Source organism: Staurois parvus, unplaced genomic scaffold (assembly GCF_062004578.1).
Source record: "Staurois parvus isolate SC_StPar_1 unplaced genomic scaffold, SC_StPar_1.0 ptg001302l, whole genome shotgun sequence".
NCBI classification, from domain to species: domain Eukaryota; kingdom Metazoa; phylum Chordata; class Amphibia; order Anura; family Ranidae; genus Staurois; species Staurois parvus.
Genome location: NW_028319098.1, coordinates 12,703,696 through 12,721,926, shown reverse-complemented (window position 1 = coordinate 12,721,926; position 18,231 = coordinate 12,703,696). Strand labels below are relative to the sequence as shown.

General features: G+C 40.5%; 5 non-coding genes across 5 annotated transcripts; all 5 read right to left on the bottom strand.

Moving 5' to 3' along the window:
* Positions 1–6,533: 6,533 nt before the first annotated feature.
* Positions 6,534–6,618, bottom strand: TRNAR-UCU (transfer RNA arginine (anticodon UCU)). Its single transcript is given in 2 exon segments — positions 6,534–6,569; positions 6,582–6,618. It is a non-coding gene; the product is annotated as a tRNA-Arg (tRNA).
* A 623-nt stretch (positions 6,619–7,241) lies between these two features.
* Positions 7,242–7,326, bottom strand: TRNAR-UCU (transfer RNA arginine (anticodon UCU)). Its single transcript is given in 2 exon segments — positions 7,242–7,277; positions 7,290–7,326. It is a non-coding gene; the product is annotated as a tRNA-Arg (tRNA).
* Positions 7,327–7,949: 623 nt separating this feature from the next.
* On the bottom strand, positions 7,950–8,034 carry TRNAR-UCU (transfer RNA arginine (anticodon UCU)). Its single transcript is given in 2 exon segments — positions 7,950–7,985; positions 7,998–8,034. It is a non-coding gene; the product is annotated as a tRNA-Arg (tRNA).
* Positions 8,035–16,598: 8,564 nt separating this feature from the next.
* TRNAR-UCU (transfer RNA arginine (anticodon UCU)) lies at positions 16,599–16,683 on the bottom strand. Its single transcript is given in 2 exon segments — positions 16,599–16,634; positions 16,647–16,683. It is a non-coding gene; the product is annotated as a tRNA-Arg (tRNA).
* A 1,438-nt stretch (positions 16,684–18,121) lies between these two features.
* On the bottom strand, positions 18,122–18,206 carry TRNAR-UCU (transfer RNA arginine (anticodon UCU)). Its single transcript is given in 2 exon segments — positions 18,122–18,157; positions 18,170–18,206. It is a non-coding gene; the product is annotated as a tRNA-Arg (tRNA).
* Positions 18,207–18,231: the final 25 nt, after the last annotated feature.

Below are 18,231 nucleotides of genomic sequence, written 5' to 3'. Positions count from 1 at the left end.
AGAACTACAAACTAGTTGCCATTTTTATCTGAGGATACATTCTGGGATTTTTACAGTCTGAGGAAGATTGTGTTAGGCATGGAGGGTTAATTTCAGTGCTGGCCAGGATGACCAGAAGATCTGAGGGCAATGATTCAACATACTAAGACAGCTAAACACAACCTGAAAAGGGGGATCTGTAATCAGTGGCAATTAGGTCCCCTTCTGTACATTTGAGGTCAGTTCTAATTGATTGGAAATGTCACAGGTGGAACAGGGTTAGTGGCAAATACTGTGATGGATATGTGTTAACTTCATATGCACACAGATTAGGGCTTCTTCTATCCCAAGGCCCCATGGAAGCTGTGTGGGCTGCTAAGGCTATTGTTGCATCTAGAGATGAGCGAATCAAACCTGGCGAACTGGAATTCGATACGAATTTCAGGAAAAATTTGATTTGCGTCGAATCCGAATATTTGCCTACTTCGGGTGCGCGAATCGGATTTTTCCCGATCAGCCGGCAAAAGTGTCCCTGCAGAGAGCTCCGCTATTTCTGACATTTCTCTGACAGTTCCTTCACATGTACAGCGGTTGAAACATTGTATCTATTAGTTTCCATTTAGGATACAGATGTTTCAACCGCTGTACATGTGAAGGAGCTGTCAGAGAACTGTCAGAAATAGAGGAACTCTGCACATACACTTTTTGCCGGTTTGGAATTCTTATTTTCATCCTACTTCTTCTTCTTCTTCTTCTTCTTCATCCTCATCCTCATCCTCAGAAGAAGAAGAAGAGGATGAGGATGAAGAAGAAGAAGAAGAAGTAGGATGAAAATAAGAATAATTCCAAGCCGGCAAAAAGTGTATCTGCAGAGCTCCTCTATTCTGCAGATACACTTAGAGGAGCTCTGCAGATACACTTTTTGCCGGCTTGGAATTAATCTTATTTTCATCCTACTTCTTCTTCTTCTTCATCCTCATCCTCATCCTCAGAAGAAGAAGAAGAGGATGAGGATGAAGAAGAAGAAGAAGTAGGATGAAAATAAGAATAATTCCAAGCCGGCAAAAAGTGTATCTGCAGAGCTCCTCTATTCTGCAGATACACTTAGAGGAGCTCTGCAGATACACTTTTTGCCGGCTTGGAATTAATCTTATTTTCATCCTACTTCTTCTTCTTCTTCTTCTTCTTCATCCTCATCCTCATCCTCAGAAGAAGAAGAAGAGGATGAGGATGAAGAAGAAGAAGAAGAAGAAGTAGGATGAAAATAAGAATAATTCCAAGCCGGCAAAAAGTGTATCTGCAGAGCTCCTCTAAGTGTATCTGCAGAATGTCATTTATGGAAACAAATAGATACAATGTTTCAACCGCTGTATGGAGTGAATGTCACAGAACTGTCAGAAATAGCCTATTTCTGACAGTTCTATGACATTCCCTCCATACAGCGGTTGAAACCGCTGTATGGAGTGAATGTCCCAGAACTGTCAGAAATAGACTATTTCTGACAGTTCTATGACATTCCCTCCATACAGCGGTTGAAACCGCTGTATGGAGTGAATGTCACAGAACTGTCAGAAATAGTCTGTTTCTGACAGTTCTGGGACATTCACTCCATACAGCGGTTGAAACATTGTATCTATTTGTTTCCATAAATGGATCCATTTATGGAAACAAATAGATACAATGTTTCAACCGCTGTATGGAGTGAATGTCCCAGAACTGTCAGAAATAGGCTATTTCTGACAGTTCTGTGACATTCCCTCCATACAGCGGTTGAAACCGCTGTATGGAGTGAATGTCACAGAACTGTCAGAAATAGACAGAAACTGTCACAGAACTGTCCTTCTTCTCATCCTTCTCCTTCTTCTCATCCTTCTTCTCATCCTTCTTCTCATCCTTCTCCTTCTTCTCATCCTTCTCCTTCTTCTCATCCTTCTCCTTCTCCTTCTTCTCATCCTTCTCCTTCTTCTCATCCTTCTCCTTCTCCTTCTTCTCATCCTTCTCCTTCTTCTCATCCTTCTCCTTCTCCATCTTCTCATCCTTCTCCTTCTCCTTCTTCTCATCCTTCTCCTTCTCCTTCTTCTCATCCTTCTCCTTCTTCTCATCCTTCTCCTTCTTCTCATCCTTCTCCTTCTCCTTCTTCTCATCCTTCTCCTTCTCCTTCTTCTCATCCTTCTCCTTCTCCTTTTCCTTCCTCATCTCCAAGGGCATTTAAATTAAAGGTACAGTGTTCTGCACTAATTTAAAGGCTCTCTGAAGCCTAGAAACCCTTTTTATAAGTTAACTTCGTAGCGAATAAATTCGCATCGAATCGAATTTCTTCCTGAAATTCGCCGAATCAGCCGAATCAAATTTTTGAATAATTCGCTCATCTCTAGTTGCGTCCTGATCACAATAGGGTTCTTTTACATCATATCCTTTTAAATTTCCATAAACTTTATTCCAGTTACAAGACAGCAGTGAAGAATATTCACAAACACACTTTCGGACCAAATCATATTAACAAATGTATCAAAAGTGTTCTTACATACGTATGCTATGGATTGTTCTTCAAGGCGGTCACATAGGAAAATGTAATCATTTTACTATAGATTATATGATTTAAGAGTAGATCCCTGGTGGTGTGTTGATGTGAAATTAGTTTATCAAATGTAGCTTTGTCTCTTACACTTACAAGGTTGGCCCGTGATGAAGACACCAACAATCAAATTTAAAAAGACCTGAGTTACTCACGATTTTGACAAGTGGGAGAAATATCTATGATGATTATAATGGAAACATTTTAGGATGTTTCTTTAAAGACAAATGTAACTGCTTTATTACTGACAGGAAATAGACAATAAAGAATGGGCATACAGAATAAAATGTACACTATAGTGGACTGGAACCCTTTTGATATGTAGGATATTTTCTTTATAGTGAAAAACTTGTACTAAGAGTAATACAGAGGCTGCCATTCCTGTCCGTTTCTTCTGAAACATTTTCATTGCCTGGCTATTATGCTGATGCTGGTTTAAAATCACTGATCAAAAACAAATATGTAAATAAATGTGGATCCCTGCTTCATCCCCATTAATGTAAAAATGTGAATGTGGACAAAGTCCTGGATGTCCATAACAGTAAAGTGTAAAAAACGATAAGTCTATGTTCTGGGAATCCTGATTGGGTTCCCGTCAAAGAGATGAAAAGGTTTAATCACATAAGGATGCAATCTCCTCTATAGTTCCCATACACAGATTGAGCGTGGGCCCATGAAGCTGTTCCTCCCTTATATTTATCTGCTTCCAATAGGGGGTGGCATTATGATCACTTGGAAAAATGAGCAGCACATTTAACCCTTCCTACTCCGGAAGCATCGGCTAACTACACTGTTGAACCAAACCAACATTGGAATACAAAATAAGGCATTGTCAAAAGTGAGAAACACATTATACAAACATTTATAAAAAAAAAATTAGGTACCTGGCTCCATGTATACCTGCCTGGAGTTCAGCTTTAAGACTGCATTCATACCTATGCATTGCAGTAACTCAAGGTAAAGTACGTATTGAAACGCCTGTAACCCACTTACACTGCAGCAAAGTACAGCGTATCACAATGTATATGCCATGCCTTAAGGATTGTTGTATTAAAAAAGTGCAAGTCTGGTTTTTCACCCAATAATATGCATTGGCAACCTATTAAAATAAAAGGGCCAGCTTAAAGAAAAGTACCACATGTTAATATGTGTGCAGTAATGCACCGGAAAAGTATGAAGGGACCCTAAAATTCAAGGCTTTTTTCTCAGAGAATAGGTGCAGGAACTCCCCACTTCTGAGTCACTTCTTGTCTCTGCCCCCTACCCACCTCTGAGCAACATCCCTTGCATCCACCCCTACCCACCTCCTAGTACCGCCCCTTTTAGAGAATACGGAACCAAGTATCATTTTGTGGTGCTAAGAAATTCCTATAGAATTTGTTAATGATAACAAGAAAAGCAGTAAAATAGATCCCTCGCAGTCGGAAGCAATAGACCCTCCTCCGCAGCAATAGATTCCCCCAGCAACGATGGACCCCAGCAACAATAGAACCCGGACAGAAACAACAGATTTCCCATCAGCCAGCATCAATAGACTCTCCAGCAGCCAGCAACAATAGACCCCTAACTCAACAGCAGATTCCTTCGAGTGACAATTGACCCCCAGCAATATAAGCACCCTCAGCAACAATAGAGCCTCACCAGCAACAATAGATCTCCCCAGAAATAATAGACCGCTACACAAAAATAAAATATGCATTCCAGCAAATAAAGACCCCCAGCACTCAGAAACAGTAGATCCCCCTCAACAGTAGATCCCGTCCAGCAACAATTGACACCCCCAGAAACATATGCCCCCCAGCAAGCATAGGTCTCTCACCAGCAACAACAGACCTCTGGAGCAAATATAGACCAGTACACCCCAGCATTCCTTGCCATTACATACAGTCAGGTCCATAAATATTGGGACATCGACACAATTCTAACATTTTTGGCTCTATACACCACCACAATGGATTTGAAATGAAATGAACATGATGTGCTTTAACTGCAGACTATCAGCTTTAATTTGAGGGTATTTACATCCAAATCAGGTGAACGGTGTAGGAATTACAACAGTTTGCATATGTGCCTCCCACTTGTTAAGGGACCAAAAGTAATGGGACAATTGGCATTTCAGCTGTTCCATGGCCAGGTGTGCGTTATTCCCTCATTATCTCAATTACAATGAGCAGATAAAAGGTCCAGAGTTCATTTCAAGTGTGCTATTTGCATTTAGAATCTGTTGCTGTCAACTCTCAAGATGAGATCCAAAGAGCTGTCACTATCAGTGAAGCAAGCCATCATTAGGCTGAAAAAAACAAAACAAACCCATCAGAGAGATAGCAAAAACATTAGGCGTGGCCAAAACAACTGTTTGGGACATTCTTAAAAAGAAGCAACGTACCGGTGAGCTCAGCAACACCAAAAGACCCGGAAGACCACGGAAAACAACTGTGGTGGATGACCAAAGAATTTTTTTTCTGGTAAAGAAAACACCCTTCACAACAGTTGGCCAGATCAAGAACACTCTCCAGGAGGTAGGTGTATGTGTGTCAAAGTCAACAATCAAGAGAAGACATCACCAGAGTGAATACAGAGGGTTCACCACAAGATGTAAACCATTGGTGAGCCTCAAAACCAGGAAGGCCAGATTAGAGTTTGCCAAATGACATCTAAAAAAGCCTTCACAGTTCTGAAACAACTTCCTATGGACAGATGAGACCAAGATCAACTTGTACCAGAGAAGAGTATAGGAAGAGAAGAGTATGGAGAAGGAAAGGAACTGCTCATGATCCTAAGCATACCACCTCATCAGTGAAGCATGGTGGTGGTAGTGTCATGGAGTGGGCATGTATGGCTGCCAATGGAACTGGTTCAATTGTATTTATTAATGATGTGACTGCTGACAAAAGCAGCAGGATGAATTCTGAAGTGTTTCAGGCAATATTATCTGCTCATATTCAGACAAATACTTCAGAACTCATTGGACGCCGCTTCACAGTACAGATGGACAATGACCCAAAGCATAATGCAAAAGCAACCAAAGAGTTTTTTAAGGGAAAGAAGTGGAATGTTATGCAATGGCCAAGTCAATCACCTGACCTGAATCTGATTGAGCATGCATTTCACTTGCTGAAGACAAAACTGAAGGGAAAATTCCCCAAGAACAAGCAAGAACTGAAGACAGTTGCAGTAGGGGCCTGGCAGAGCATCACCAGAGATGAAACCCAGCGTCTGGTGATGTCTATGCGTTCCAGACTTCAGGCTGTAATTGACTGCAAAGGATTTGCAACCAAGTATTAAAAAGTGAAAGTTTGATCTATGATTATTAATCTGTCCCATTACTTTTGGTCCCTTAACAAGTGGGAGGCATATATGTAAACTGTTGTAATTCCTACACCGTTCACCTGATTTGGATTTAAATACACTCAAGTTAAAGCTGACAGTCTGCAGTTAGAGCACATCTTGTTCGTTTCATTTCAAATCCATTGTGGTGGTGTATAGAGCCAAAAATGTTAGAATTTTGTTGATGTCCCAATATTTATGGACCTGATTGTATATTCAATGCTGGAGGTGCTTCCGACTCCGACTCCGAGATGGCAAGGGTTGAATTGCAAGTTTAGTGGTGTCATTGGTTAAGAAAGGACATGCTTTGATAATATTATGGAGGTGAAGGTAGTAAGATTTGGAAAGTGAATGGATGTGTGTTAGAAATAGGAGAGGATAGAGGCCAGGATTACGACTAGCACGAGGGAAGAGAGGGATAGAATTCAGCTTAGCTTACTGCTTCCCCTCTTTGCTCTGTATTTCACAGGGTACCTCCAATCTTGTTGAATTGATTAGTCAACTCTCAAGAGAACCTTGAATTAAAAGGCTCAATCATTAACTTTTTTGGCAAATCTACTTTACTATAGCTCCCGTATGAATGGAATCCTTTACTTTACAGAAATAGAGCAGCAAGTGAGGAATGTAGCTATGGATGAGGTCTATATAAAAATGACTCTGGTGGGACTCAAACCCACAACCTTTGAATTATTACACCAGCTAGAAGTCCAATGCGCTATCCATTGCGCCACAGAGCCCTCCGTGAGAGCTATCTTAGAGGATCTTTACTGAGGAATTACTAAAGGAGTAGAAAATAAACTCTTCCAAAATAATGCTGACAATAGAGTGTAGGAATGAACTTAAGATTCATTCCAGTTACAGTTTTGGAGCGAACGTTTCCTACTCATGTGTTCTTGTGATTGATGGATTTGTAGAGAGGCAGGCCAAAGATTAGGGATTTGTATTTTTAAAGGTGAGAGATGGCAAGGGTTGAATTGCAAGTTTAGTGGTGTCATTGGTTAAGGCGGGACATGCTTTGATAATATTATGGAGGTGAAGGTAGCAAGAGTTGGAAAGTGAATGGATGTGTGTTAGAAATAGGAGAGGACAGAGTCCAGGATTACGACTAGCACGAGGGAAGAGAGGGATAGAATGCAGCTTAGCTTACTGCTTCCCCTCTTTGTTCCGTATTTCACAGGGTACCTCTAATCTTGTTAAATTGATTAGTCAACTCTCAAGAGAACCTTGAATTAAAAGGCTCTATCATTAACTTTTTTAGCAAATCTACTTTACAATCGCTCCCGTATGAATGGAATCCTTTGCTTTACAGAAATAGAGCAGCAAGTGGGGAATGTAGCTATGGATGAGGTCTATATAAAACCGACTCTGGTGGGACTCGAACCCACAACCTTTGAATTACTACACCAGCTAGAAGTCCAATGCGCTATCCATTGCGCCACAGAGCCCTCTGTGATAGCTATCTTAGAGGATCTTTACTGAGGAACTACTAAAGGAGTAGAAAATAAACTCTTCCAAAATATGGCTGACAATAGAGTGTAGGAATGAACTTAAGATTCATTCCAGTTACAGTTTTGGAGCGAACGTTTCCTACTCATGTGTTCTTGTGATTGATGGATTTGTGGAGAGGCAGGCCAAAGATTAGGGATTTGTATTTTTAAAGGTGAGAGATGGCATGGGTTGAATTGCAAGTTTAGTGGTGTCATTGGTTAAGACGGAACATGCTTTGATAATATTATGGAGGTGAAGGTAGCAAGATTTGGAAAGTGAATGGATGTGTGTTAGAAATAGGAGAGGACAGAGTCCAGGATTACGACTAGCACGAGGGAAGAGAGGGATAGAATGCAGCTTAGCTTACTGATTCCCCTCTTTGCTCCGTATTTCACAGGGTACCTCTAATCTTGTTGAATTGATTAGTCAACTCTCAAGAGAACCTTGAATTAAAAGGCTCTTTCATTAACTTTTTTAGCAAATCTACTTTACTATCGCTCCCGTATGAATGGAATCCTTTGCTTTACAGAAATAGAGGAGCAAGTGGGGAATGTAGCTATGGATGAGGTCTATATAAAACCGACTCTGGTGTGACTCGAACCCACAACCTTTGAATTACTACACCAGCTAGAAGTCCAATGCGCTATCCATTGCGCCACAGAGCCCTCTGTGATAGCTATTAGAGATGAGCGAATCGAACCAGGCGAACCGGAATTCGAGTCGAATTTCAGGAAATATTCGATTCGCGTCGAATCCGAAATTTTGCCTACTTCGGGTGCGCGAATCGAACATTTCCCGATCAGCCGGCAAAAGTGTCCCTGCAGTGAGCTCAGCTATTTCTGACAGTTCTCTGACAGAAGGAACACATGTTTAGCGGTTGAAACATTGTATCTATTAGTTTCCATTTAGGATACAGATGTTTCAACCGCTGTACATGTGAAGAAGCTGTCAGAGAACTGTCAGAAATAGAGGAACTCTGCACATACACTTTTTGCCGGCTTGGAATTATTCTTCTTTTCATCCTACTTCTTCTTCTTCTTCTTCTTCTTCTTCTTCTTCTTCTTCATCCTCATCCTCATCCTCTTCTTCTGAGGATGAGGATGAGGATGAAGAAGAAGAAGAAGAAGAAGAAGAAGAAGAAGAGGAAGTAGGATGAAAAGAAGAATAATTCCAAGCCGGCAAAAAGTGTATGTGCAGAGTTCCTCTATTCTGCAGATACACTTAGAGGAGCTCTGCAGATACACTTTTTGCCGGCTTGGAATTAATCTTATTTTCATCCTACTTCTTCTTCTTCTTCTTCATCCTCATCCTCATCCTCAGAAGAAGAAGAAGAGGATGAGGATGAAGAAGAAGAAGAAGAAGAAGAAGAAGAAGTAGGATGAAAATAAGAATAATTCCAAGCCGGCAAAAAGTGTATGTGCAGAGCTCCTCTAAGTGTATCTGCAGAGCTCCTCTAAGTGTATCTGCAGAATAGAGGAACTCTGCACATACACTTTTTGCCGGAAACCGCTGTATGGAGGGAATGTCCCATAACTGTCAGAAATAGACTATTTCTGACAGTTCTGGGAGATTCACTCCATACAGCGGTTTCAACCGCTGTATGGAGGGAATGTCATAGAACTGTCAGAAATAGACTATTTATGACAGTTCTGGGACATTCACTCCATACAGCGGTTGAAACATTGTATCTATTTTTTTTCCATAAATGACATTCTGCAAATACACTTAGAGGAGCGCTGCAGATACACTTTTTGCCGGCTTGGAATTAATCTTATTTTCATCCTACTTTTTCTTCATCCTCATCCTCATAAGAAGAAGAAGAAGAAGTAGGATGAAAATAAGAATAATTCCATGCCGGCAAAAAGTGTATCTGCAGCGCTCCTCTAAGTGTATCTGCAGAATGTCATTTATGGAAAAGAATAGATACAATGTTTCAACCGCTGTATGGAGTGAATGTCCAAGAACTGTCAGAAATAGACTATTTATAACAGTTCTGGGACATTCACTCCATACAGCGGTTTCAACCGCTGTATGGAGGGAATGTCATAGAACTGTCAGAAATAGACTATTAATGACAGTTCTGGGACTGTCCTTCCATACAGCGGTTGAAACATTGTATCTATTTGTTTCCATAAATGATATTCTGCAGATACACTTAGAGGAGCGCTGCAGATACACTTTTTGCCTACTTCTTCTTCTTCTTCTTCATCCTCATCCTCTTCTTCTTCTTATAAGGATGAGGATGAAGAAGAAGAAGAAGAAGTAGGATGAAAATAAGATTAATTCCAAGCCGGCAAAATGTGTATCTGCAGCGCTCCTCTAAGTGTATTTGCAGAATGTCATTTATGGAAAAAAATAGATACAATGTTTCAACCGCTGTATGGAAGGAATGTCATAGAACTGTCAGAAATAGACTATTTCTAACAGTTCTGTGACATTCCTTCCATACAGCGGTTGAAACATTGTATCTATTTGTTTCCATAAATGGATCCATTTATGGAAACAAATAGATACAATGTTTCAACCGCTGTATGGAAGGAATGTCCCATAACTTTCATAAATAGTCTATTTCTGACAGTTCTATGACATTCCCTCCATACAGCGGTTTCAACCGCTGTATGGAGTGAATGTCCCAGAACTGTCAGAAATAGTGTATTTCTGACAGTTATGGGACATTCACTCCATACAGCGGTTGAAACATTGTATCTATTTTTTTCCATAAATGACATTCTGCAGATACACTTAGAGGAGCGCTGCAGATACACTTTTGCCGGCTTGGAATTAATCTTATTTTCATACTACAACTTCTTCTTCATCCTCATCCTCATAAGAAGAAGAAGTAGGATGAAAATAAGAATAATTCCAAGCCGGCAAAAAGTGTATCTGCAGCGCTCCTCTAAGTGTATATGCAGAATGTCATTTATGGAAAAAAATAGATACAATGTTTCAACCGCTGTATGGAGTGAATGTCCCATAACTGTCATAAATAGACTATTTCTGACAGTTCTGGGACATTCACTCCATACAGCGGTTTCAACCGCTGTATGGAGGGAATGTCATAGAACTGTCAGAAATAGACTATTAATGACAGTTCTGGGACTGTCCTTCCATACAGCGGTTGAAACATTGTATCTATTTGTTTCCATAAATGGATCCATTTATGGAAACAAATAGATACAATGTTTCAACCGCTGTATGGAAGGAATGTCCCAGAACTGTTAGAAATAGTCTATTTCTGACAGTTCTATGACATTCCCTCCATACAGCGGTTGAAACCGCTGTATGGAGTGAATGTCCCAGAACTGTCAGAAATAGTCTATTTCTGACAGTTATGGGACATTCACTCCATACAGCGGTTGAAACATTGTATCTATTTTTTTCCATAAATGACATTCTGCAGATACACTTAGAGGAGCGCTGCAGATACACTTTTTGCCTACTTCTTCTTCTTCTTCTTCATCCTCATCCTCTTCTTCTTCTTATAAGGATGAGGATGAAGAAGAAGAAGAAGAAGAAGAAGAAGAAGTAGGATGAAAATAAGATTAATTCCAAGCCGGCAAAATGTGTATCTGCAACGCTCCTCTAAGTGTATTTGCAGAATGTCATTTATGGAAAAAAATAGATACAATATTTCAACCGCTGTATGGAGTGAATGTCCCATAACTGTCAGAAATAGACTATTTCTGACAGTTCTGGGACATTCACTCCATACAGCGGTTTCAACTGCTGTATGGAGGGAATGTCATAGAACTGTCAGAAATAGACTATTTCTAACAGTTCTGTGACATTCCTTCCATACAGCGGTTGAAACATTGTATCTATTTGTTTCCATAAATGGATCCATTTATGGAAACAAATAGATACAATGTTTCAACCGCTGTATGGAAGGAATGTCCCATAACTGTCAGAAATAGACTATTTCTGACAGTTCTGGGACATTCACTCCATACAGCGGTTTCAACCGCTGTATGGAGGAAATGTCATAGAACTGTTAGAAATAGACTATTTATGACAGTTCTGGGACATTCACTCCATACAGCGGTTGAAACATTGTATCTATTTTTTTCCATAAATGACATTCTGCAAATACACTTAGAGGAGCGCTGCAGATACACTTTTTGCCGGCTTGGAATTAATCTTATTTTCATCCTACTTCTTCTTCTTCATCCTCATCCTCATAAGAAGAAGAAGAAGAAGTAGGATGAAAATAAGAATAATTCCAAGCCGGCAAAAAGTGTATCTGCAGCGCTCCTCTAAGTGTATATGCAGAATGTCATTTATGGAAAAAAATAGATACAATGTTTCAACCGCTGTATGGAGTGAATGTCCCAGAACTGTCAGAAATAGACTATTTATGACAGTTCTGGGACATTCACTCCATACAGCGGTTTCAACCGCTGTATGGAGGGAATGTCATAGAACTGTCAGAAATAGACTATTAATGACAGTTCTGGGACTGTCCTTCCATACAGCGGTTGAAACATTGTATCTATTTGTTTCCATAAATGGATCCATTTATGGAAACAAATAGATACAATGTTTCAACCGCTGTATGGAAGGAATGTCCCAGAACTGTTAGAAATAGTCTATTTCTGACAGTTCTATGACATTCCCTCCATACAGCGGTTGAAACCGCTGTATGGAGTGAATGTCCCAGAACTGTCAGAAATAGTCTATTTCTGACAGTTATGGGACATTCACTCCATACAGCGGTTGAAACATTGTATCTATTTTTTTCCATAAATGACATTCTGCAGATACACTTAGAGGAGCGCTGCAGATACACTTTTTGCCTACTTCTTCTTCTTCTTCTTCATCCTCATCCTCTTCTTCTTCTTATAAGGATGAGGATGAAGAAGAAGAAGAAGAAGAAGAAGAAGAAGTAGGATGAAAATAAGATTAATTCCAAGCCGGCAAAATGTGTATCTGCAGCGCTCCTCTAAGTGTATTTGCAGAATATCATTTATGGAAAAAAATAGATACAATGTTTCAACCGCTGTATGGAGTGAATGTCCCATAACTGTCAGAAATAGACTATTTCTGACAGTTCTGGGACATTCACTCCATACAGCGGTTGAAACCGCTGTATGGAGGGAATGTCATAGAACTGTCAGAAATAGACTATTTCTAACAGTTCTGTGACATTCCTTCCATACAGCGGTTGAAACATTGTATCTATTTGTTTCCATAAATGGATCCATTTATGGAAACAAATGGATACAATGTTTCAACCGCTGTATGGAAGGAATGTCCCATAACTGTCAGAAATAGACTATTTCTGACAGTTCTGGGACATTCACTCCATACAGCGGTTTCAACCGCTGTATGGAGGGAATGTCATAGAACTGTCAGAAATAGACTATTTATGACAGTTCTGGGACATTCACTCCATACAGCGGTTGAAACATTGTATCTATTTTTTTCCATAAATGACATTCTGCAAATACACTTAGAGGAGCGCTGCAGATACACTTTTTGCCGGCTTGGAATTAATCTTATTTTCATCCTACTTCTTCTTCTTCATCCTCATCCTCATAAGAAGAAGAAGAAGAAGTAGGATGAAAATAAGAATAATTCCAAGCCGGCAAAAAGTGTATCTGCAGCGCTCCTCTAAGTGTATATGCAGAATGTCATTTATGGAAAAAAATAGATACAATGTTTCAACCGCTGTATGGAGTGAATGTCCCAGAACTGTCAGAAATAGACTATTTATGACAGTTCTGGGACATTCACTCCATACAGCGGTTGAAACCGCTGTATGGAGGGAATGTCATAGAACTGTCAGAAATAGACTATTAATGACAGTTCTGGGACATTCCTTTCATACAGCGGTTGAAACATTGTATCTATTTGTTTCCATAAATGGATCCATTTATGGAAACAAATAGATACAATGTTTCAACCGCTGTATGGAAGGAATGTCCCAGAACTGTTAGAAATAGTCTATTTCTGACAGTTCTATGACATTCCCTCCATACAGCGGTTTCAACCGCTGTATGGAGTGAATGTCCCAGAACTGTCAGAAATAGTCTATTTCTAACAGTAATGGGACATTCACTCCATACAGCGGTTGAAACCGCTGTATGGAGGGAATGTCATAGAACTGTCAGAAATAGACTATTTATGACAGTTCTGGGACATTCCTTCCATACAGCGGTTGAAACATTGTATCTATTTGTTTCCATAAATAAATCCATTTATGGAAACAAATAGATACAATGTTTCAACCGCTGTATGGAAGGAATGTCCCAGAACTGTTAGAAATAGTCTATTTCTGACAGTTCTATGACATTCCCTCCATACAGCGGTTGAAACCGCTGTATGGAGTGAATGTCGCAGAACTGTCAGAAATAGTCTATTTCTGACAGTTCTGGGACATTCCCTCCATACAGCGGTTGAAACCGCTGTATGGAGTGAATGTCCCAGAACTGTCAGAAATAGACAGAAACTGTCACAGAACTGTCCTTCTTCTCATCCTTCTCCGTCTTCTCATCCTTCTCCTTCTTCTCATCCTTCTCCTTCTTCTCATCCTTCTCCTTCTTCTCATCCTTCTTCTCATCCCTCTTCTCATCCTTCTCCTTCTTCTCATCCTTCTCCTTCTCCTTCTTCTCATCCTTCTCCTTCTCCTTCTTCTCATCCTTCTCCTTCTCCTTCTTCTCATCCTTCTCCTTCTCCATCTTCTCATCCTTCTCCTTTTCCTTCTTCTCATCCTTCTCCTTCTGCTTCTCCTTCTCCTTATTCTCATCCTTCTCCTTCTTCTCATCCTTCTCCTTCTTCTCATCCTTCTCCTTCTTCTCATCCTTCTCTTTCTTCTCATCCTTCTCCTTCTTCTCATCCTTCTCCTTCTTCTCATCCTTCTCCTTCTTCTCATCATTCTCCTTCTTCTCATCCTTCTCCTTCTCCTCATCCTTCTCCTTCTTCTCATCCTTCTCCTTCTTCTCATCCTTCTCCTTCTCCTTCTTCTCATCCTTCTCCTTCTCCATCTTCTCATCCTTCTCCTTCTTCTCATCCTTCTCCTTCTGCTTCTCCTTCTCCTTCTCCTTCTTCTCATCCTTCTCCTTCTTCTCATCCTTCTCCTTCTTCTCATCCTTCTCCTTCTCCTTCTTCTCATCCTTCTCCTTCTTCTCATCCTTCTCCTTCTCCTTCTTCTCATCCTTCTCCTTCTTCTCATCCTTCTCCTTCTTCTCATCCTTCTCCTTCTCCTTCTTCTCATCCTTCTCCTTCTTCTCATCCTTCTCCTTCTCCTCATCCTTCTCCTTCTCCTTCTTCTCATCCTTCTCCTTCTTCTCATCCTTCTCCTTCTCCATCTTCTCATCCTTCTCCTTCTTCTCATCCTTCTCCTTCTTCTCATCCTTCTCCTTCTCCTCATCCTTCTCCTTCTTCTCATCCTTCTCCTTCTCCTTCTTCTCATCCTTCTCCTTCTCCTTCTTCTCATCCTTCTCCTTCTCCATCTTCTCATCCTTCTCCTTCTTCTCATCCTTCTCCTTCTTCTCATCCTTCTCCTCATCCTTCTCCTTCTTCTCATCCTTCTCCTTCTCCTTCTTCTCATCCTTCTCCTTCTCCTTCTTCTCATCCTTCTCCTTCTCCTTCTTCTCATCCTTCTCCTTCTCCATCTTTTCATCCTTCTCCTTCTTCTCATCCTTCTCCTTCTCCTTCTCCTTCTTCTCATCCTTCTCCTTCTCCTTCTCCTTCTTCTCATCCTTCTCCTTCTCCTTCTCCTTCCTGATCTCCAAGGGCATTTAAATTAAAGGTACAGTGTTCTGCACTAATTTAAAGGCTCTCTGAAGCCTAGAAACCCTTTTTATAAGCCATCTTCGTAGCGAAGAAATTCGCATCGAATCGAATTTCATACTGGAATTCGCCGAATCAGCCGAATCGAATTTTTCAATACTTCGCTCATCTCTAATAGCTATCTTAGAGGATCTTTACTGAGGAACTACTAAAGGAGTAGAAAATAAACTCTTCCAAAATATGGCTGACAATAGAGTGTAGGAATGAACTTAAGATTCATTCCAGTTACAGTTTTGGAGCGAACGTTTCCTACTCATGTGTTCTTGTGATTGATGGATTTGTGGAGAGGCAGGCCAAAGATTAGGGATTTGTATTTTTAAAGGTGAGAGATGGCAAGGGTTGAATTGCAAGTTTAGTGGTGTCATTGGTTAAGGCGGGACATGCTTTGATAATATTATGGAGGTGAAGGTAGCAAGATTTGGAAAGTGAATGGATGTGTGTTAGAAATAGGAGAGGACAGAGTCCAGGATTACGACTAGCACGAGGGAAGAGAGGGATTGAATGCAGCTTAGCTTACTGCTTCCCCTCTTTGCTCCGTATTTCACAGGGTACCTCTAATCTTGTTGAATTGATTAGTCAACTCTCAAGAGAACCTTGAATTAAAAGGCTCTATCATTAACTTTTTTAGCAAATCTACTTTACTATTGCTCCCGTATGAATGGAATCCTTTGCTTTACAGAAATAGAGCAGCAAGTGAGGAATGTAGCTATGGATGAGGTCTGTATAAAACCCACTCTGGTGGGACTCGAACCCACAACCTTTGAATTATTACACCAGCTAGAAGTCCAAAGCGCTATCCTTTGCGCCACAGAGCCCTCCATTAGAGCTGTCTTAGAGGATCTTTACTGAGGAACTACTAAAGGAGTAGAAAATAAACTCTTCCAAAATAATGCTGACAATAGAGTGTAGGAATGAACTTAAGATTCATTCCAGTTACAGTTTTGGAGCGAACGTTTCCTACTCATGTGTTCTTGTGATTGATGGATTTGTAGAGAAGCAGGCCAAAGATTAGGGATTTGTATTTTTAAAGGTGAGAGATGGCAAGGGTTGAATTGCAAGTTTAGTGGCGTCATTGGTTAAGGCGGGACATGCTTTGATAATATTATGGAGGTAAAGGTAGCAAGATTTGGAAAGTGAATGGATGTGTGTTAGAAATAGGAGAGGACAGAGTCCAGGATTACGACTAGCACGAGGGAAGAGAGGGATAGAATGCAGCTTAGCTTACTGCTTCCCCTCTATGTTCCGTATTTCACAGGGTACCTCTAATCTTGTTAAATTGATTAGTCAACTCTCAAGAGAACCTTGAATTAAAAGGCTCTATCATTAACGTTTTTAGCAAATCTACTTTACAATCGCTCCCGTATGAATGGAATCCTTTGCTTTACAGAAATAGAGCAGCAAGTGAGGAATGTAGCTATGGATGTGGTCTATATAAAACCGACTCTGGTGGGACTCGAACCCACAACCTTTAAATTACTACACCAGCTAGAAGTCCAATGCGCTATCCATTGCGCCACAGAGCCCTCCATGAGAGCTATCTTAGAGGATCCTTACTGAGGAACTACTAAAGGAGTAGAAAATAAACTCTTCCAAAATATGGCTGACAATAGAGTGTAGGAATGAACTTAAGATTCGTTCCAGTTACAGTTTTGGACCGAAAGTTTCCTACTCATGTGTTCTTGTGATTGATGGATCTGTGGAGAGGCAGGCCAAAGATTAGGGATTTGCATTTTTAAAGGTGAGAGATGGCAAGGGTTGAATTGCAAGTTTAGTGGTGTCATTGGTTAAGGCGGGACATGCTTTGATAATATTATGGAGGTGAAGGTAGCAAGATTTGGAAAGTGAATGGATGTGTGTTAGAAATAGGAGAGGACAGAGTCCAGGATTACGACTAGCACGAGGGAAGAGAGGGATAGAATGCAGCTTAGCTTACTGCTTCCCCTCTTTGCTCCGTATTTCACAGGGTACCTCTAATCTTGTTGAATTGATTAGTCAACTCTCAAGAGAACCTTGAATTAAAAGGCTCTATCATTAACTTTTTTAGCAAATCTACTTTACTATCGCTCCCGTATGAATGGAATCCTTTGCTTTACAGAAATAGAGCAGCAAGTGAGGAATGTAGCTATGGATGAGGTCTATATAAAACCGACTCTAGTGGCAATCGAACACACAACCTTTGAATTACTACACCAGCTAGAAGTCCAATGCGCTATACATTGCGCCACAGAGCCCTCCATGAGAGCTGTCTTAGAGGATCCTTACTGAGGAACTACTAAAGGAGTAGAAAATAAACTCTTCCAAAATATGGCTGACAATAGAGTGTAGGAATGAACTTAAGATTCGTTCCAGTTACAGTTTTGGACCGAAAGTTTCCTATTCATGTGTTCTTGTGATTGATGGATCTGTGGAGAGGCAGGCCAAAGATTAGGGATTTGCATTTTTAAAGGTGAGAGATGGCAAGGGTTGAATTGCAAGTTTAGTGGTGTCATTGGTTAAGGCGGGACATGCTTTGATAATATTATGGAGGTGAAGGTAGCAAGATTTGGAAAGTGAATGGATGTGTGTTAGAAATAGGAGAGGACAGATTCCAGGATTACGACTAGCACGAGGGAAGAGAGGGATAGAATGCAGCTTAGCTTACTGCTTCCCCTCTTTGCTCCGTATTTCACAGGGTACCTCTAATCTTGTTGAATTGATTAGTCAACTCTCAAGAGAACCTTGAATTAAAAGGCTCTATCATTAACTTTTTTAGCAAATCTACATTACTATCGCTCACAGGGTACCTCTAATCTTGTTGAATTGATTAGTCAACTCTCAAGAGAACCTTGAATTAAAAGGCTCTATCATTAACTTTTTTAGCAAATCTACTTTACTATCGCTCCCGTATGAATGGAATCCTTTGCTTTACAGAAATAGAGCAGCAAGTGAGGAATGTAGCTATGGATGAGGTCTATATAAAACCGATTCTGGTGGGACTCGAACCCACAACCTTTGAATTACTACACCAGCTAGAAGTCCAATGCGCTATCCATTGCGCCACAGAGCCTTCCATGAGAGCTATCTTAGAGGAA